General features: G+C 37.5%; 1 long non-coding RNA gene across 2 annotated transcripts in view; it reads left to right on the forward strand.

The window, feature by feature from the left end:
• LOC116667727 overlaps window positions 1–22,333 on the forward strand; it is a 305,537-nt gene that overhangs the window by 150,223 nt on the left and 132,981 nt on the right. For both annotated transcript variants that reach the window (XR_004324745.1, XR_004324746.1), the window contains exon 3: window positions 21,228–21,333. This is a non-coding gene — a long non-coding RNA (uncharacterized LOC116667727). The remainder of the gene's footprint in view (window positions 1–21,227; window positions 21,334–22,333) is intronic.

The raw sequence follows: 22,333 nt of genomic DNA on the forward strand, positions 1-22,333 counted from the left end.
TACCTCCTGAATAAATTTCTATCTCTTCCTGTTTCTTCACTGTTACCACCCAAGTCCAAGCTATTGCCTCTTTCCTGGACACATGCAATGGCCTCCTAACAGCTCATCCTCCTTCCCACCCTATATACTTCCCATATTACAACTAAAGAGATCTCTAAGACATAAATTCAGTTGAGTCACTCTGCTAATTAAAATGCTCCAATGGTTTCCTATTACCCTCAGGTCAAAGTCTGAACTCCTGTTAAAGGATAGACTGAGGCATATTAAACATAAACATTTTTAGAGTTTATCTGAGAAAAAAATCAATTTGAATTGATATCCACTAACCGGAAGTGGTTAGGAGTGCTCCACCAACAGGAGCCAGAGGTGAGACCAACAGAGAAGGTGTGGAAGCAAAGAAAGGAAAATATCTGATGGGCTACAGCTTAAAGCCTAGTTGGCTGTTTGTGATTGATTGTCCCTAGGTTTTGATTTCTTAACCTTGAAGCATTTGCAGCCTTCAGTTTTGGTTTTTCTGTGTAGACCAACCAACATTAGAGCCACCTCAGTCTAATGGGCTCCTGGTTTAATTAATTCAACACCCCTTAACAAGCCTTAAAAAGCCTGCTCTGGGCTCTGTTTTCCTCTCCACCTCATCCATCTCCCCACACTCCTTCCCCTCACCTTATATTGTCCACGTGTTCCATTCTTTCTGAACCTGTTCCCTTTTCTGACTGTTGGAAGGGTATCTGCTCTCTCTCACCTTTTGGCCACTGAGCCCTGGAACACTCTCTCCCTTCTCTTCACCTGGTTTACTCCTACTCATCCTTTAAAGCCTCAGGATCTCTTCCTTGAGATCCTAGAAAGGGATTTTGGTGCCTTGGCTGTGTGTTCCAGAATAGCTGCCCCTTACCATGTGCCAGGTTCTGAGCACTTTAAATATATTCACCCATTTAATTTCACAACAATCCCATGAGGTAAGTACAATGATTATTTCCATTTAGCAGACGAGGAAGTTGAAGCACAAAGTGTATCAGTCACAGTCCAGTCAAACAGTTAAGTATATTCACTTATTTAATTTCACAATTATTATTTCCATTTAGCAGACAAGGAAGTTGATGCACAAAGTTTATCTGTCATAGTCCAGTCAGAAAAGCTGATGCTACTGGCATAGTTCACAGGAAGAAACTTGATATAGGGCTTTGACGATAAGGGTATTACAAGAGCAGGAAAGGCAGAGAGCAGATGGCAAGGCAACCTAGAAATCAGCAACAGAAGGAAGCTGCTGCTGCAGGTTAGAGGGACGAGGGAGACAGCTGAGGTGCTGGGGCTGCCCAACAGCCGGAACCTGGGAGGAGATGCAGCCCCTGCCAGAGCTGCCACCCCAAACAGAGAGGGAGTGAAACACCCTGACACTTCCCTCCTCCTACCCACTAAGCTCCGCCAGTGCTTCCCCATGGCTGAGCTAAAGGACATTCACTGGCAAAGGAGCCTGGGACTTCACAGAAGTCAAGGGAAAAATGGAAAATGAGTTGCGAGTAAACAGGCAGAAGACAGATCCAGAGAAGCTAAGTAATTAGCTCAAGGTAACATAGCTTCTGAGCATCACGGCCCAGGTAGTTCATCCCTAGAATGTGCATCCTTAACAACTGTTGGATACTGTCTCTCTGAGAACCTTGGGCAAGGCATTGAATCACCTTTGCTTCAGATACATAAAATGCAGATAATAGTAGTAGCTTCTGTGAAAAAGATTAAATGAGTTAAAATATGTCAAATAGTTTGAACAGTGCCTGCAGTCATAAAAGCAGTCAGTCTTGTTCACCATTACAGGGACAAGGATCTCAGGAGGAGACAGTGGTCTGGTGATGGAAGCCATGCCCGGCATTGCTGTAAGCTCATTCTCTGTAATGTAGTTGCTAGCTCCTCTTCGGGATGATAAAACGAAAGTTCCAAGCGTTGACTCGGCCAAGGTGATATAGCAAAAGTGGGAGTAGGACTCAAGAATTGGATCCAGAGTCAGCCTGTTTAACTGCCATAATGAAATTCCTCTGTAACAGACTCTTCCAGCTAAACTTCTATGAGACATGTTTGGTGCCTTTTTACCTTTGATTTCCTGTAACTGGCTCAGTGCCTAGTGCCTGGAAGGTACTCACAGCATATTCACTTTATGAGTTTTAAATGCCCTGATGATTTGCTAGTGCCCACGGAAAGTGAATATTCCCAGATTTGCCTCTGGATTTCTTGATCAGCAGCAAAGTGTCCAGCTATGAGTGATAGGCACAGCCTCCCTTCAGGGACTGATTCTTGGATGTCTTCACAATGCGTCCCCAGGTGTCCCAGCTTTGCCATTTCATCCAGTTCTGTGATGTCTTCTCCTGACCCTCCCCTTCTAGAGATAATCCATTTTCTACCTTGCTGAGCACTCAGGGTAACCAAGGCTGAGTCAGAGTGGGGAAGATTGCAGCTGGAGATGTAAGAGAAAATGAAATGGGCCAAAAAGTCACCATTAGGGAGTTCTTGAGGGCATTTGCAGACCATAATTTAAGAACTGCACACGTGGAGTAAGATGGGACTGAGAATTTCATCTTCCTAGGACAAATTATTTCTATTTTTAACTCAGTAATTGAATTGGTATATGAAGTGGAAGCAAATCACTCTTTGCCTATTTTCTGCACATAAAGAAGAGGGCAAAGATAATTTTCACCGAGTGTTGGAAAGGCTGTGTGAAATTAACTACTGACTTGAGTTTTGGCATGGGGACATTGGGTAAAACTAATTTTTTGATCCATTTACAACAAGTATGCTTTGGGGTTATGCCCTTTCTTGCAGTTTCTCTCATCTTGCCAGTTGAAAGAGTTGGGCTTCTTGTGAGAAGCCAAGGTGTGTTTATTTAACAAATGATATCAATAACGTACTTGATAATGGTTCCCTTTTTCCTTTGGCTACTTGCAAAGAGCAGAGCCAAACTGGTTGTTCAAAGCTGGGAAGCCTATGGGATTTCCTGGCCTGCCTACCAGGTCCTGCCTACCAGGTCCTGCCTACCAGGTCCTAACCTCATGGCCGGACTTGCTCTCTGTCCCGTTTTCTGTCTTCTTGTCCTCCACCTACGTTTAATGGGCTGTAGCTTGCTGAATTGTATGCATCTTTGAAAATCACCCCTAGTCCTTTCTGGAGCAATACAAATAAGTATGTAGCTACCGACTCAAGTATTTTTATCATAGACTTGATTCCTCCCTTTGTTTTAGAGGAGCACTCTGAACTACTGACATGCATCAATGTCCCATTACTTTCTAGAATGAACAAATTTTGCAGAAGCCTTTTAAAGGCAAAAGCTAAATATTAAAGTCTGGGGTTTCTAGCTGAGAGGATTTGTAATTTTACAATTGGTTGATCAAGAAATATATGTTGAGTGGTTGCCTGAGGCAGGGGGTGGGGGTGGGTGAAATGGGTAAAGGACGTCAAAAGGTATAAACTTTCAGTGATAGGCTAAGTAAGTCCTGAGAATGTAATGTACAGCTCGGTGACTATAATTCACAATCCTGTACTGTATATTGGAAAGTTGCTAAGAGAGTACATCTTAAAAGTCTCATCACAAGAGAAAACAATTTGTAACTATGTGTGGTGATGGATGTTAACTAGACTTACTGTGGTGATCATTTCGTAGTGTATACATATATCATTATGTTGTGCACTAAAATGAATATATGTTGTATGTCAATTATGTCTCAAAAATATATACAAACAAATGATTAAAAAGATCCGATACACGTTTCAAGAATAATCAAGTCATCAGAAATGATAGTGAGTAAACTGAAGAAGTAGTGTTTGCTGAAATGAGATGTACTGGGGGGAGGCAGTCCCGATGTTTTAATATTGGCTTGTTAAACACATTCCTAGCTATTACACTGATTGTATTTGGCCTTTGCTCTTGTAAAATATAGGTACAGTATACAGTAGAGATCGAGGAAAGGAAATAATTTAAGCAAGTAGATTAATACAAATAAATTTGCAATGGTCAGTGCCAAAAATAGAGAGAGAAAGAAATAGAAGGAAAGAAAAATATACATTGAGAAGACAAATATATGTATGTATATGCATAACAGGGACACTGTGCTGAATACCACAAATTGACACATTGTAATTGACTGTACTTCAACTAAAAAGAAAAGAAATATATATTGAAAATATGATTGATTTTTGTAATGTTTTTAAATGAGTTTACATTTTATTAATGCATATACAAAAAATAAAATGAATACATGTGTAATTTATTAATCATATTTGATTAATCAAAACCAATCTACACATATTTGAAAAATAGTTGGGTAGACATCTGTTGAAAATAGGGTCTTTGTTGGGTCGTGGACATGTCTGTAAGCACATGGAGAGAAGACCCTTTTGAGAGCCTTTTAGTGCCCTAGAGGCTGAGCCATGCAGGCTGGGAAGCTGGCATCCTGCCCTTACTATTTTTAAGGCATCCTTGGTTAGGTGCTAGTGCCCCCAGGGATGCTGTTGCACTAGAGTGTTTTCCTTTTGTGAAAAATGAAAAATAATTAGCTCTAATGCCACCTTCATTGATAAAATTTCCCTTCTAACTTTCTAGACATGCATCAAAACCACTTCATTAAATCTGAACAATGTTTAAATAGGATACATTTGTGTTGAGATTTTTTAACTAAATCCTCTGATATATATTTTTTGTTTTGTTTTGTTTTTTAAATCTTTTCCTCTAGTGTTATTGAGATATAATTGGCATACAGCACTGTGTAAGTTTAAGGTGTACAGCACAAATATTTAACTTACATACATTGTGAAATGATTATCACAGTAAGTTTAGTAAACATTCATTATCTCATATAGATACAAAATAAAGGAAAAAAAATTTCCTTGTGATGAGAACTCTTAAGATTTATTTACTCTCTTAACTTTCATATATAATATACAGCAGTGTTAATTATATTAATCATGTACGTTACATCCTTAGTACATATTTTATTCTTACCAATTATATATAATTTAATGATTATATATTCCTATTAGAGAATAGATCTAAGAAGACAGGGATCTTTCTTTGTGAAAAGGAAACTGTAGATGAGTGAATGGGTTGACTGAGGCAACACTTTAAGTGGGAGGCTGAGCTGAGACTAGAACTTTACTTCTTAAGGTGAATTATGCTGCTTTTTCCTTGACTAAGGCCGGCCTGCACCCCCCAACCCCAGCCACTAAATCTTTTTAGGTAAACAAGGTCCCAACGACCCCATCACCTCTCAGCCTTTTTCCCCCAGTGACATACCAGTACGGTGCCCAGACCTGTGTCTCTGTGTCTCCAACACCATTGCCTCCCACTGGGGTCTTGAAATCCCTCTGCCATTTACAGACCATCAGAAATCGAGATTATTCACTCTAGACAGCAGCTTTTCTGCTATATAGATTGCTCTTTTATGAACAAAGACTGGCACATCTGATCTATAGGATTTTTGTGGTTGTTTAATGGAATTTATTGAAACCAACGCCTCAAAGCAGTGTTTGCATGGATAACCATGCCTCAGAAAAGGTCTGTGCTTAAGCCCTGATAATAAGCAGTGTTCAATGAAAGGCCCTCTTGGCTGAATGGTCCCCGCTGCAGACACTTCCCAGGCTTGGAGGAAAGTTGGCAGGGCTCTATTTTGCTAATCTGTGTGTGGCGTTTTTCCTCAATCCCTGATGTGGGTTAATTCTGAATTATAATCCTGCTTTCTGGCGGGGGGGGGGGGGGGTCCCTGAGGAAATTTGGAGAGAAAATGCAACTTGTTTTGTTGAACTGAAAACCACGTAGCTGGTGTTTGGCTAGGAGTTAAAAAAAAAAAAAAGGAAAAACTCATGAGAAGAAACAAAATGAAACACAAGCACTCTCTTTCAGATGGGGCAGTGCAGGGTATGGGAGGACAGTGGGAGGAGGTGGCAAGCGTAGAGGAGGCAGCTGAGTTTATTTTTAACACCAAGTTAAAGGCATACTCTGTGTTCTTTCCTTTTAAAAATAGACTTTTAACCTCTTGAAGCCTTTTTTCTCTGTTCTGCCTGTGGGGTAATACCCGATTTGTGGCAGGCAACTCCCACTGGATCTTTTCCCATTACAAGCTCACTGGCCAAGTACTTAGAAGGATGGAAAAACCCCAGACTTTTTCTTCCAAGAGCTCCTGATCAGCATATGTACGCAGCTCCTGTGCACAGAGGGGCTTTTATAAACACCGGTTGCTTATCTGGACCTTGAGCTTTATGGTATTTTTCCAAACTTGCTGGTTAGGAAATATAGCCTCTTTTTTAAATAGTCAGGGTTAATAAAATAATGGATATAGTCTTTTTGAAGTCCATTGCAGTAATTTATTAATTGAGATTATGAATGACACAGCACACACATAAACACATTCGTACCCATGAAATTATAATAAGTATAAATAATATGATAATTGCTGATCTCTAACACTTATTGAGGGCTTACTATGTGCCAGGCACTCTTTCACATACATTTCATGCTTTGAACAGTGCTCTCAATATTATCATCCATTTTACAGATGAAAAAAAATTGGGCTCAAGTCTAGTATATAACTTGTGAAGTTATAAAGTCAGTGAGTGGTATAGGGGAAAGGAATTCAAATGCAAGCAGCCAGGCAGTTCAAGTCAACTGCTAGCGCATACAGTGAGCCCATAATTAGACAAGGAGCACCTACCTTAAGATACTTTTGCTTCCATCTGTTGGAAAGTTATCAACTGTACTAATTTTGTTAGAACATTTTATTGCCACTTGCAAGACAGTTGTCATAATATGAATGTAAATCTACAATGCTGACAAGGTGAAGGTGCCCCCTGAGATGTGATACCCTTGTGCAGTGCACAACCTGCATTGTACAAAGGTACGTGGCGGCCCTACATGTACACATAGACACAGGCACACACATATGTACTCCTGCAAGCATGGCAGTTTATGAAGAAAAAAGCAGATTGCTGTAGTTTAGAAGGAGAGGGGACTAGTCTTTCAGTTTTTTAGAGGTAACCAGACTGATCTGATGTTAGCAACAGCTCTTCTACATACTTGTCTCGAACTAGTACAAATCATTCATGAATCTCTGAAACTTGTATTTGTGCACAGTACAAAAATGCTCTGCCCCTACTTCCCTTTTCTTCCCCTTTGGGGAATAAACATTGAATTCACATTGGAACAGTGAGGTCCACGTATATGCATGGGTATATGAGTGTGTTAAGGTGCAGGGGAGAAAGGAATAGAACAGTTCACAAGCCTAGGAGATTAAAATTTTATTATGGAGAATTAAAAAAATATACTGAAGTAGACCAAAAAGCATCATGAACCCCAGTTACCCTCAGGAACCTAACACCCAACTCAGCAACTGTCAGCTAATTATCAACTAATGACCAGTTGCTTCATCTCTTTCTACTCACTCCTCCCTTATTGGAAACGAATTCTAGATACCGTATCATTTTATCCAAAAACATTTCAGTATATTTCTCTACAAGATGTAAACTATTAAAAAAAACATGTATTATCATTACATCTCAACAGAAATAGCAATAAATCCTTAATGTCATCATATATCCAATCAGTGCCCAAAATGTCAACTGTCTTCCAAATGTCCCAAATTTTCTTTCAGTCTTGCTTGTTTTCACTTTGTGTTTGTTTGAAATGGGAATCAACTAAGTTCAAACATCACATTGTTGGTAATGTCTCTTAGTCTCTTTGAATCTATAAGTTCTCCCTTCATCTCTTTATTCCACAGTCTGGATTTTGCTGACATGCTGATATGGCACCCCCATAATGTAGTTTAACATGTTTCTCTGTGCCAGAATCCCTTCTGGGAGGAGTCCAGGCATCTGTATATTCTTTTAAGGTGCTTGGGTGAATTTGAGCCACAGGCTTGGAAAGTCCTGGAAAAGCTCAACGTCTGCTCCAAGACTTCTTAATGTCTTGGCTGAGGAAACCAAACTCTGAGGCTCTTACTTGAGTACCATGCTGAAAGCAGAAGTCCACCAACTGTTGACAGGTGAAGAACACTGGCTTGCTTGTTGAGAGCGTGTAGAATCCCCAGGAGAATTTCCTGTTCTCCAGGAGAACAATTTCTCAGCCAGGTTTGGGAAGGGGCAGTAGACCTGCACTGGTGCCATAGGAAACAAGTACCTTCCAGTGGAGTGATTTGGAACCATGTGAGAACCAGTAAACAGCCGGCAAATTGCCAATTAACAGGCAAAGCCTCTATTTTGTGGACCTGAACAAGCTGGTACTTGACTTAAGTGGAGTTTAAATAACTGGTAAAACCAAATGTTCTATGAATACTTGACTGATGTTAAATCTGCATGTCTTCAACAGATTGTGAAATGAATACTTTTGATTCATTTTGAGCAATATAAAAAAAAAAAGATTCTGGCTTTGCTGAAGAAATCAAACAAAGTCTGATTTGGGCTCTGGTTTATATCCTCCTTCCCCTCAAGAATCTATTGCAACCAATGTTGTTGCTGGCAAAAGGCAGCCTCGCCTTCACTGTGAAAGAAACAGCGATGTCATCTGTCCCAGGCTGCTCTGCTTCTTGGTCAGGAGCCTGAACTCTTTGTCCCTTGAAGCCTCAGATGATTAAAATATAATAACAGAACATTATGTTTTCTTGGTAAGGTCAGGGTTTTCCCTTCCCCACTTCCACATTGGTCATCCACACTTGCCCCATCCCCAGATGTCCTCCTTGCCCTGCACAGGCTGCCTGGAATGGTGTTTGCCTGGTGCCTGCTGTCGGAGAGCCTGGGGTCAAGATCTTCTCTGCAACCTCACTAGCTGGGTGACCTTGGGTAGGCCACTTGATTCTCTGAGCACTATATTTACCTGTAAAGATTGTATCGCCTGTTCTGCCTATCGTGTGAAGATGTTATGAGGATCAAATCAAGAGTTAATGTAGGTGAAAGACCTTTATTAAACTATAAAGCATTGCACAAGTGCCCTGCTGCTTACTGCCTCCATGGCATCCATTCACTTCTGGCTGACAGTGTAGAAATGGAAATAACACAGATTTTAGAGTCAAATAAAGCCCCATGACTTTTTAGCTGTATCATTTGCACAAGTCTTGCTCTGAGTCTTGGTTTCCTTACGAATAAAGTGGGCATCATTTTATCCGGCCCTTGTTTATTTGCATCTTTACTAACTCACACCACACCTTGATCTCCTGTTGTTATGAGTACTAAAGCTGAGATAACATATAAAAAACACCTGACATAGATTTGGCACCCAGTAGATTCTCAAAATGGTAGTTCTTTTTCCTGTCCTGCTCTTGGCAGTTGGACTATGGTATGACCCATCTGGCATGCCTTCCTTTGCAGAGAAAGATCTCTTCCTCTGGATTGCTGAGGATAGAACTGTCTGCTTGCTCCTCCATCCTTGCCTACGAGGATGCTTGCGTAGAGCCCAGACATTCTTCAAATTCTCTTTGTAAATCGATAGAATAGGGAATTACATAATGGAGTCCTGCTCTTATATTACTTGGGAATAAAGATTCCTCAACAGCATGTGCGAAAAAGACCCAAAGGTTTGGTTGATTGCAAAATTAACATGAGCCAATAGTGTTATGGAGTGAGCAGAAACTAATGTATTTTAGAAAGCACGAATGGAAGGGTCCAATTCTACTGGACTCATCCTATTGTGTAGGTCAGATTATATCTGAAGTAAAAGATTCGGTATAAGACGCTGGAGTACTGGGGTGGCTCACTAGAAGGGGAGAGCTGACAAAGAGCTTGGGATCCAAGGTGTTTGAGTAACTGTTAGAAAAACTGAGGATACTTACACTGTAGAAGATATATTTCAGGAGAGCTATGTTATTGTCTTCTGTTTTTTGAATGGCCAAGTAATTCGAGAAAATAGACCACCACCACTTTGCATTTATAGAAAAGAACAAATTTCTAAGGAGTACGTATATGCATGCATTTGAGGTTATGTGATTCAACTGGAAAGAATTAGGGACAGAAGTTATAGGGAAGTAGTTCCAGTGGTATTTCTACTTCTCTTCCATCTTCAAACTCTGGGCTATTGTAAGCACTGGCTCTTGCAACGTATTTAAAACTGGGCTTCCTTATGGCCACTCTCAGCATGGCATTACATACAAAATATATCCAAAATAATATTGAAATTAGGAACTGGAAAGCAATATACTCAAAATATACGAGAAATTAAAACAGGTAATGAGGAACAATCCTGTACAAATTTGTCAATTAACTGAAATATGCAAAATAGTTTTGTAGAAAACTATAGTTAAAACTGATTCAAGAAGTGGGGGAGGGTATAGCTCAATTGGTAGAGCATGTGCTTAGCATGCACAGGGTCCTGGGTTCAATCCCCAGTACTTCCTCTAAAAATAAATAAGTAAGTAAACCTAACTACCTCCCCCCTCAAAAAATAAAATAAAATAAAATAAAATAAAATAAAATAAAATAAAATAAAATAAAATAAAATATATATATATTAAAAAAAACTGATTCAAAAAGAAATAAATGACCTAAACCTATGACCTTGAAAGACACTAAATCAGTGATAAAATCTACCCAAATTATGAATTCAGATACATTTCTTACAGGTGAGTCTTACCACATTTCTAAGGAATATATAATCCCAAGCTTCTATGATCTGTTCCACAGAATATAAACAGAGAATGAAAAGAAAGAATACCCTAAACTCATTCAGTTAGACTGGCTCAAATTTGAATGCAAAATAAGACAAAAATAGCAGGGAACATTGTAAGCCAAATTTATTTCTAAATAAAAAGGTATAAATTCTAATAAAATTTAGCAAAAATCAAAACAAAAAACCAAAACCAATAATACCCTATGACCAAAATGAGGAAAGTCAGGATGGTTTAATGTTAGAAAAATTCATTAGTGTAATTTACCACATTAGCACATTGCCAGAGAAAAAGCACATAATTATCTTAATAGAAGCAAGAAAAATCATTTGTTAAAATTTTACTCCTTCATATTTAAAAAAAAATAGAAAATGTAATAATAGGAAATGGACATTTATTTTGTATACATTCATTTTATAAAACTTGAAATTATTCTGAATATTGAACACTCTTTTGTCTAGCTAATGTAGGTTGTCCATTTCAGGGAACAATTTGGGGATGGAAATCTCTCCAAATTCTCCTTGATAAAGGCAAAAAATACTCTCTCCCTTTACCTGAGCCTGACATTTATTTTGTTTATTTACTTTCACCACTTTATTGAGATATAATTGATATACCAAAAAGCTGCACACATTTAATGTGTATTTAATGTATACAGTTTGATGAATTCGGACATATGCATTCATTTATGATACCATCGCCACAATCAAGGTTAAAAAAACACTCTAAAATATTCCTTAGGTTCCTTTGCTTTTGTTGTTGTTGTAAGAAAACTTAGCGAGATCTTTCTTCCTAGCAAATTTTTAAGTGCACTATACCATAGTATTGTTTAACTTATAAACTGTAACTTTATACCCACTGGACATCTCCCCATGTCCCTTTTCCCCCTTCCCCCGGCATTCCTTTTTATGCTTATCTAAGTTTGACTACATAAGATATCTCATATAAGTGGGGCCATGGGGCTTTTTGTCCTGCTGTGACTGACGTACTCACTTAGCATAATGTTTTCCAGGTCAGTCCATGTTGTTGCAAATGGTAGGGTTTCCTTCTTTTTTAAAACTGAGTAATATTCAGTTGTATGTGTATACCACATTTGATTTATCCATTTGTCTGTCAATAGACAGATTATCTTCTCCGTTTACTTTCATCCTCTATTCAAGCTTTGAGTCTGTTTTCGAGTTGTAATCTCTCCTTATGCTCTGATTTCTTCCTGGGCCTGGCAACTTGAATTTGGGTTCTTGAACCTATTGTGAATCATGACCAGGATTAACCCAGCTCTTCTACTCTGCAAGAAGTGCTGAGCCTTCAGCTCCTGCCAGGGGATTGGGATGTGACTCCATTTTGTGGTTTATCAAATCTGGACTTGCTTGTTATCATAGAATCATTTTAAAGCCTTTGGGGTGTCCTATTTAAATGCTAATATATTTCTCCATTTGCTTGTATATGCATAGAAAACGTTGGAAACTGATAGAGATTACCAGGGGAAGGGCATTCATTGGGTCGGTGGCAGGGACTGAGGGAGTGGGGAAGGAAAAGTCACTTTTAATTTCCCACCCTTTCTTCTTGAATTTTTTTTATAGTAAGCGTGTATCATTTTTATAAGAAAAATAAATATTTGCAATGAAACACTGTGGTCTGACTGATATAATAAGCTCTTAGTATTTGAACCTAAGATTCCCTCTTCCAGAGGCAGCTGTAGGACAAATATGCTACTAAGGACAATTTCAACTTCTAGGAGAAATCCTTATAAAGAGATGCAATTTCAAATCCAGTAGGAGAGTGGCAAGGGCAGCGTATGGCCACGAACCCTTTTCCTAATTTGAAGAGGACATTTGTGAGGGAGTCACTGTGTGGATGTAGAGATGAATTATGGGGCTGTCGTTCTTGTCCTGTAGCTGCTTGTCTCTGAAAGCGGTTTAGGGGAAAGCCAAGAGAAATGGAGCCCTGCCCCTTTAATCAGCCCCAGGAGCCAGGCAAGGTAAATATTTGTGGCTGAAACAGCACAAATTCATGGAAGCTGGGATTTTAGCCTAGGAGCATTGTGCTGCCAAGTTGCCATGAGACCCAGAAAGCTGGAGCTATTCTCTGCCTCAGAAAGTGCTCCTGAGCTTAAGAGAAGTGGGAAGAATAGCAGAGAAGTGGTATTGAGGTTAGACGATGATGAGGAGGGTACCTCTATGCCTGATGCCAAGACGCAAATTTTACCTATTTTTATTTTGTCTCAATATTGATTTCTTCTGCTTAAAAAAATCTCAGTGTTCCAAATGTAGACGTATTTATTTTTTCCCTTTTTAAAAATTATAGTCAGTTTACAATGTGTTAATTTCTGGTGTACAGCATAATGTTTCAGTCATACATATACATACATATATTCCTTTTCATATTCTTTTCTGTTATAAGTTACTACAAGATATTGAATATAGTTCCCTGTGCTATACAGTATAATCTTGTTGTTTATCTATTTTATATATAGTAGTATCTGCAAATTTCGAACTCCCAATTTATCCCTTCCCGCCCCTTCCCCACTGGTAACCATAAATTTGTTCTCTATGTGTAGACATATTTAAGTTATTGCATTTATTAGCTGATTCTCTGGTTTCCAGAGATACTAAATACAAATGGATCATGGCATTGCTCTGCTTTTCGATGTCTTTCCATTTGTCTTAGGATAAAATCCTGACTTTTATAGCTCTTATGTAGGGTGACTGTATAATTTATTATCAAAACTGGGATGGCTCTCAATATTTAGGGTTGGAAAACAGCTGAAGTGGGGACTCTCCTAGGAAAACCAAGATATATCCATGAGAATCTCCTGGATCTAGCTCCTGGCCTCATTTCTTACTGTCCTCCTTTGCTCACTTGGCACAAGGAGTCTGCTGTCCCCTGGGTCATGCTTACATGTGCCTTATTTATCTTTAGGGTCTCGGATGTCAAGTCCTCAGGAAAGCCTTCCTTGACCACCAGTCTAGAAGACAGTTTCTCTGTGTTTTCATCTCTCTGCTCCTTTCGCTCATCCTACCTGTTATGATCTCTAAGGATCTTGTCTAGGTATTTGTTTATTATCTGTATCAGCTACTGGAATGAGGTCAGGAACTTCCCTGTCTTGTTCACAGGCCTGGCACGTGGTAGAGGTTCAGTAAATACATGGCAAGTGAATGAATGATCAGGGGAAGGTCTTTAAGTTGGACTGAACAACTCACAGAGATCCCCAGTGCCTTGATTCTCGACATATGAATAAGGTATGATTCAGCAGAAGAGAATGAACTGAAACAGAGAAAAGAGGAGGGAAGAGAGAGAGAGAGAGGGGATGAGGGAAGGTTGATGCTGGACATGTCCCTGGTTACAGGTCCTATGGATATACAATTTATCCTTTACTTCTTCCTTAATGGGGTGAGCCATTTAAATATATTATAAGCAAACCTCTCTTTTCCTTGTGTTAACCTTAGATTAGCTAGAATTGGGGTTGGGGTTCCAGTTTTGCAACCAAAAAACTCTAGTAAAACATAATTAACCTATTTCCTTTGGAATATATATTTCCATTTTTAAAGGAAAACGTTGTGACAAAATAAGGTAATAGTGCCCCATTATCCATTTTTTAGCCTCTATGTAAGTTAGGGGAGGTATAGTAGTTTCCTATTGCCGCTATAACAAATTGCCACAAAATCAGTGGCTTAAAACAATGTGAATTTCTTTTTTCTTACTAATCTGCAGTTGATTTCCAATGTTTCAGGTGTACAGCAAAGAGATTCAGTTATACATACACATATATGTATATATATTCTTTTTCAGATTCTTTTGCAACATAAGTTATTACAAGATATCAAATATAGTCCCTGTGCTATACAGTAGGTCCTAGTTGTTTATCTGTTTTGTATATAGTAGTGTGTATCTTTTAATCCCAAATTCCTAATTTATCCCTCCCCTCTCCTTTCCCCTTTGGTAACCATAAGTTTGCTTTCTATGTTGATGAGTCTATTTCTGCTTTGTAAGTAAGTTCATTTGTATCATTTTTTAAGACTCCACATATAAGTGATACCATATGATATTTGTCTTCTACTTACTTCATTTGGTATGATAATCTCTAGGTCCATCCACGTTGCTTCAAATGGCATTATTTCATTCTTTTTTATGGTTGAATAGTATTCCATTGTATATAAATACCACATCTTTATCAGTTCATCTGTTGATGGACACTTAGGTTGCTTTCATGTCTTGCTATTTTAAATAGTGCTGCTTTGAACATTAGATTGCATGCATCTTTTTAAATTAGTTTTCATCTTTTCCTGGATATATGCCCAGCAATGGGATTGCTAGATCATATGGTAAATCTATTTTTAGTTTTTTAAGGAATCTCCATACTGTTTTCCATAATGGCTGCACCAAACTACATTCCCAGCAACAGTGTAGGAGGGTTCCCTTTTCTCCACATCCTCTCCAGCTTTTACAGTTTGTGGACTTTTAATGATGGTCATTCTGACCTGTGTGAGGTGTTACTTCATTGTAGTTTTGATTTGCATTTCTCTGATAATTAGCAATATTGAGCATTTTTTCATGTGCCTATTGGCCATTGGTATCTCTTTATTGGAGAAATGTTTTTCAAGTCTCCTGCCCATTTTTTAATAGGGTTTTTTTTTTTTTTTTTTTTTTTGCTATTGAGTTGTATGAGCTATTTGTATATTCTGGAAATTAAGCCCTTGTCAGTCATGTCATTTGCAAATATTTTCTCCTAGTTCGTGGGTTGTCTTTTCGTTTTGCTTATGGTTTCCTTTGTTATGCAAAAGCTTATAAGTTTAATTAGGTCCCATTTGTTTATTTTTGCTTTTATTTCTGTTGCCTGGGTAGACTGCCCTAGGAGAACTTTAAGATTTATGTCAGAGAATGTTTTGCCTATGTTTTCTTCCAGGAGGTTTCTTGTGTCTTGTCTTATGTCTAAGTCTTAAGCTATTTTGAGCTTATTTTTGTGTATGGTGTGAGGGAGTATTCTAACTTCATTGATTTACATACAGCTGTCCAGCTTTCCCAATGCCACTTATCAAAGAGATTGTCTTTTCTCCATTGTATATTCTTGTCTCCTTTATCAAAGATCAATTGATCACAGGTATGTGGGTTTACTTCTGGGCTCTCTGTTCTGATCCATTGATCTATATGTCTGTTTTTGTGCCAATACCATGCTGTTTTGATTACTGTAGCTCTGTAGTATTGCCTGAAGACTGGGAGGGTCCTGCCTCCAGTTTCAGTCCTTTTCTTCAGCATTGCTTTGGCAATTCTGCATCTTTTGTGATTCCATGTACATTTTAGGATTATTTGTTCTAGTTCTCTGAAAAATGTTGTGGGTAATTTGGTAGGGATTACATTAAATCCGTAGATTTCTTTGCATAGTATGGCCATTTTAACAATATTAATTCCTCTAGTGCAAGATTATGGGAAATTTTTCCATTTCTTTAAACTATCTTTAATTTCCTTAATTAATGTTTTATAGTTCTCTGCATATAAGTCTGTCAGCTCCTTGGTCAGGTTTATTCCTAACTAATTTTTAATGTGATTTAAAAAAGGATTTTTAAAAACTTTTCTTTTCTGCTGTTTCATTGTTAGTATAAAGAAATGCAACTGATTTCTGTATGTTAATCTTGTATCCTTCTACCTTGCCAGATTCTTTTATCAGCTCTAGTAGTTTTTGTGTGGAGTCTTTAGAGTTTTCTATTTATAGTAGCATGTTATCAACATATAGGGACAATTTTACCTCTTGTCTTCTAATTTGGATCCCTTTTATTTAATTTTCTTGTCTGACTGCTATGGCTAGGACTTCCAATACTATGTTGAATAGAAGAGGTGATATAGTGGGCATCCTTGTCTTGTTTCAGACTTTGGGGGGATGGCTTTCAACTTTTCACCATTAAGTATTATGTTGGCTGTGGGTTTGTCATAAATAGCTTTTGTTATATTGAGGTATGTTCCCTTTATACTCACTTTGGAAAGAGTTTTTATCTATGAATGGATGTTGAATTTAATCAAATGCTTTTATATGCATCTATTGAGATAACCATGTGGTTTTTGTTCTTTCTTTTGTTGATTAATTTGTGTATGTTGAACCATCCTTGTGACCCTGGGATAAATCCAACTTGATTGAAGTGTATGATCTTTTTTATGCATTGTTGGATTTGGTTTGCTAATATTTTGTTGAGAATTTTTGTGTCTATTTCACCAAAGATATTGGCCTATAATTTTCTTCCTTTCTTTCTCTCTTCCTTTCTCTCTTTCTCTCTTCCTTTCTCTCTTTCTCTCTCTCTCTCTTCTTTCTTTCTTTCTTTCTTTCTTTCTTTCTTTCTTTCTTTCTTTCTTTCTTCTTTCTTCTTTCTTTCTTTCTTTCTTTCTTTCTTTCTTTCTTTCTTTCTTTCTTTCTTTTCTTTCTTTCTTTCTTTTCTTTCTTTCTTTGTCGTGTCTTTGTCTGGTTTTGGTATCAGGGTAATGGTGACTTCATAGAATGAGTTTGGGAGTGTTCCCTCCTCTTCAATCTTTTGGAAGAGTTTGAGAAGGATTTATATGAGTTCTTCTTTGTATGTTTGACCCCAGTGAAGCCATCAGGTCCTGGACTTCTGTTTGCAGGGAGGGTTTTTTGTTTTGTTTTGTTTTTTTTACTGATTCTATTTGACTTCTGGTGATCAGTCTGTTCAAATTATCTATTTCTTCTTGATTCAGTTTTGGTGAGCTGTGTGTTTCTAGAAACTTGTCCGTTTCTTTTAGGTTGTCCAATCTGTTACCATATAATTGTTTATAGTATTCTCTTACAGCTTTTTGTATTACTGTTGTATTGGTTGTAATTTTTCCTCTTTCATTTTTTTTTAAAGTTTTGTTTATTTGAGTCCTCTCTCTTTTCTTCTTACTGATCCTGGCCAGAGGTTTGTCAATTTTGTTTACTCTTTCCAAAAACCAGCTCTTGGTTTTCTTCTTTTTCTAATTCTTTTTGATGATACATTAGGTTGTTTATTTGAGATTGTTCTTGTTTTTTTGAGGAAGGCCTGTATTGCTATAAACTTCCCTCTTAGGATTGCTTTTGTTGCATCCCATAGATTTTGTGTGGTTGTGTTTTCATTGTCATTTATTTCAAGGTATTTTTAAATTTTCTCTTTGATTTCATTATTCACCTATTGGTTTTTTAGTAGCATATTGTTTAGTGTTCATGCAATATTTTTTTTTTCTCGTTTGTTTTTCTGTGGTTGATTTCTAGTCTTCTAGCCATTGTGGTCAGAAAAGATGCTTGAAATAATTTCTTGAGCAATACTCATACCAGACAAAATAGACTTTAAAACAAAGGCCATAAAGAAAGATAAAGAAGGATACTACATAATGATAAAAGGAACAATACAAAAAGAGGATATTACACTCATTAACATATATGTGCTCAGTATAAGAGAACCTAAGTACATAAAACAAATACTAACAGACATAAAGGGGGATATTGATTGGAATACAATAATAATAGGAGACTTTAACACTGCACTAACATCATTGGACAGATCTTCCACACAGAAAATCAATAAGGCAATGGAGATACAAATGACACAATAGAACAGTTAGATTTAATTGATATTTTCAGGACATTACATCCAAAAAACCCAGAATATACATTCTTTTTAAATGCACATGAAACATTCTCTAGGATAGGCCACATACTTGGACACAAAACAAGCCTCAACAAATTTAAGATAGAAATTATTAAAAGGAAATATTTTTAACATTACCAAGATAACAATAACATTGTTTGGCAATAAAAAAAAAATAACAGTTTTACATCCTTAAGTAGCATCTGATTTCATTAAATGTTTTTATATTTAATTTTTCTACAAATTATGTTGTGGGGGGCAGGGGTGGGGAAGTGAGCCCTCTGTACTCTCATTCCCCAGTGGGGCAATAATAAATGATATTATTCTCTCAACATCATGCACAAACAGCATATTAGGAAATCTTTAGTGCTTTAGACTACTCCCTCAATAGTAATCATAAAATAAGTTCAAAGGAACAGAAATACAGGTCAACCATAAGAACACTTTTGTAAAATGCAATCACAGGGGTATGTGTAATTATGGTGAAGATCAACTCCACAGCATATCTCTCTGTGGAATGACTATTCCTTGCCAGTAAAATTTAAGATTTTTAAAATCTATTTATTTAGCTCACCACTCTCAATTTCCTTACTGTTTATTTTTCTTCACCATCCTCTTTAACTACTTTATATTGTATTTTTATTTATTTTCTTGTTTCTTGGTTACCTCACTAAAATGTAGACTCTACAGGGCAGGGTCTTTTCTGCCTTATTCACTGGAATATCCACAGTGTCCAGTCACAAATGCCATTTGCAAGGTGAGGAGTGACTGGAGGTGATACCAAAGGGATGTGGAGTGACTGGATTGTGGAGGAGCTGAAGGGGCTTTGACTGGATCCTGAGACAGTGGGAAATCACAGAAGGGTATTAAGCTGGCAGTTGAGGGATTATGAGTAACATGATCAGACTTGGATTTTAGATAATAATTCTGAGTTTGGTGTGGAGAAAGGGTTTGAGTTGATGGAACAGTCTGGAGGCAGGGATACCAGTGAAGAGGCTACTGTGACATTCCAGGAGAGTGGAGATGAGAGCCAAGCTAGAAAATTGGTAATAATGAGAGCAATAATAATTATTATTTATTTAACAAAGTTTTCTGCACAGATGGTCACTGAAATCCATTTCCTAGACTACATTTCCCAGGTTCCTTTGCAATTAGATGTGGCCATGTGATTATGTTCTAACCAATAGAATGTGAGAAGAAATAATTGATCTTCAATTCCAGGCCTGACTCATGGGAATTTCCTATACACACTCCTCTCTGTTCTTTCCTTTTTCTGGCTAAGGGGGATGGAGAAGCCATTTACTGGAGATAACTGGGAAGCCACTGATATAGGTCCTTGTACAGTCATGTACAGAATAGTTGCCTCAACTGACCAGGAACACCTAGGAATGTTATGTAAGTTAGGAAGAAAAATCTACTATGTTTGAGCCATAATTTGAGGATAATTTTAGCTCTATTTGTTATAGCAGCAAATGTTACCATAATGAATTTAAGCACTCATTTTTGGCTGGCACCATTCTTTTTATTTATTTATTTATTTATTTTATTTTTTTCCCTTTTAATTGAATATAGTCAGTTACAATGTGTCAATTTCTAGTGTACAGCATAATGTTTCAGTCACACATGTATATACATATATTCATTTTTGTAGTCTTTTTCACTATAGGTTACTACAAGATATTGAATATAGTTCCCTGTGCTATATAGAAGAAATTTGTTTTCTTATCTGTCTTTATATATAGTAGTTAATATCTGCAAATCTCTAACTCTTAACTTATCCCTTCCTACCCACTTACACCCTAGTAACCATAAGATTGTTTACTATGTCTGTTAGTCTGTTTCTGTTTTGTAGATGAGTTCATTAGTGTCTTTTTTTTTTAATATTCCACATATGAGTGATATCATATAGTATTTTTCTTTCTCTTTCTGGCTTACTTCACTTAGAATGACAATCTCAGGTCCATCCATGTTGCTGCAAATGGCATTATTTTATTCTTTTTTATGTCTGAGTAGTATTCCATTGTATAAATATACCACAGTTTCTTTATCCAGTCATCTGTCAATGGACATTTAGGTTATTTCCATGTCTTGGCTATTTTATATAGTGCTGTTATGAACACTGGGGTGCATGTATCTTTATAATGTGCACCATTCTTAATGCTTTCTATACAATAACTCATTTAATTTTCACAACAATCCATTGAGTAACATACTATTAATATTATCCCCAACTTACAGATCAGAAAAATGCAATAAAGAGGATCTGTGTAACCTATTTCCATTACGTAGCTGGGCAATGACAGAGCCAGATTTCAGTGTTCTGGTTCCAGTATTTTAAGCAAAATCTGATGGTGGAGATGGATAGAAATAAATAGATTTTTAAAAAAAAAAAGATATATATCCTTTCTTTGCAATTAAACATTCTAAATAAAAACAGAACCTTAAAAATGTTTAATGGTCAAGCATGGACATTAATTTAAATTGAAGTTCCTATTTATGAAGTAGTAATATTTCCAAAAAAATTTTAAAAGGCAAATTGCTTTTGGTTGGATTTTCTGGAAATGAACTCTGAAAGTGAGATTTCCAAAGCAGGAGGTTTATCAGGAAGTGCTCCCTGGAAGTAAGGGGAGTAGGGTTGGGTAGAGAGAGAAATTGAACTATGATATAGTTATAACAGAGAACTCAGCCTATCCCATGGGAAACTCTGGAGCTGGGCTAAGCCTTTAGAGTTATTCCCCATCAAGGCAGGAGGTCTGGGCTTTTATGTCCTGCTTCAACCAGTCATTGAATGTGAGCTGCCGGTGGGGAGGGGACATAAGCTTGGGTGAGGCAGCACCTTTGGAGAGGGATTTAGCTATGAACTAGTGTTCCCAGCAGCTAGAGGAATGGCATTGTGGTCTTGAAGGGGTGGGGGTAGGGGAATCTGGGTGTTACATCACAGTATTCAATGTAGAAACAGTTCAGAATAAATAAATACCATTTTTATAAATTTTGGTTTTTCCAGATGGCTCCACTCATCTTCAGACTCACATAGCCCACTATTTCCTGATTGTGCCTGAAACATAAGAGGGTGTATCATGAAAGAACTGATGAGACATGAGACTTCAAAGGTGAGTTGAGCTGATGTGAAAGCTGAAATGGTATGCCAAGGGGTCTGGGTGACAGGGAAGTCTGGTGGCAGCATGGAGATGGAGTAGCACGGAGACATACTCTTGACCAGTGTACCATTTGGACCTGCTGTAACAACCCATTGCTATGAGGACCTGAAACAGGTCCTGAACTAGGATCAATGGGATGGAGAAGGGCTGAACTTGCAAGACATTTTAAGGGTGATTTTTAATGGTTTTAATGGCTGAATGTAAAGATGAGGGAAGATTTGAAGCAAATTCTATAGTTGAAGCTTGGGAAATTGTGCGAAAGGTGGCGCTTGAAGGGAGATTGTGCTCATGTCTACCCTACGGGGGCCAGCATGAAGTCTTGCATATCTTTTTAATTGACATAATGATAATAATCCTTCCTTCCTTCCTTCTTTTCTTCCTTTTCTTCTTTCTTGCCTTCCTTCCTTCCTTTACTTTTTCTTTTATCTGAGGAGACTTTCTATTGCTTCCTCCTGTGCCTTAAAATGAGTTGTTCTTTCCATTTGTAATTGGCTTTTTTCATTAATCTATTTTAACAAAAATTTCTTTCATCATGTCTTCCCTTTTCAATTATAAATCTAAGCATACCAAAACAAAACATACACTTAAGTAAAACAAAACTTACACTTGAGTAAAACAAAACAAAGTTTTAAAGCACAGATAGGAAACCCATTTTCCCTTGTATCTTCATTTTTTGGCAGTTCTGTTGTGACCTATATTGGAATTTCTGATAACAACAGCCTTGGACTGTAGGTGTAATGAGAGGTGACATGAAGTGTGCTGGACTTGGGAACAATGTTACCTTATGAGTGGCTGGTTGCTCTCAGGTATATAAATGTGCAAGACAGTTTGTTGAGGCTGGGTCTGAATGACTGTATTAAATCCCTTGGTGTACTCAGTGAGTGTAGCCATTATGCAACTCTAGTCATTGTAATATACCCTTTTTATTTTCTGGAGCAAAAGTAATTTTCTG

This window comes from Camelus ferus, chromosome 12 (assembly GCF_009834535.1).
Source record: "Camelus ferus isolate YT-003-E chromosome 12, BCGSAC_Cfer_1.0, whole genome shotgun sequence".
In the NCBI taxonomy this organism is placed as follows: domain Eukaryota; kingdom Metazoa; phylum Chordata; class Mammalia; order Artiodactyla; family Camelidae; genus Camelus; species Camelus ferus.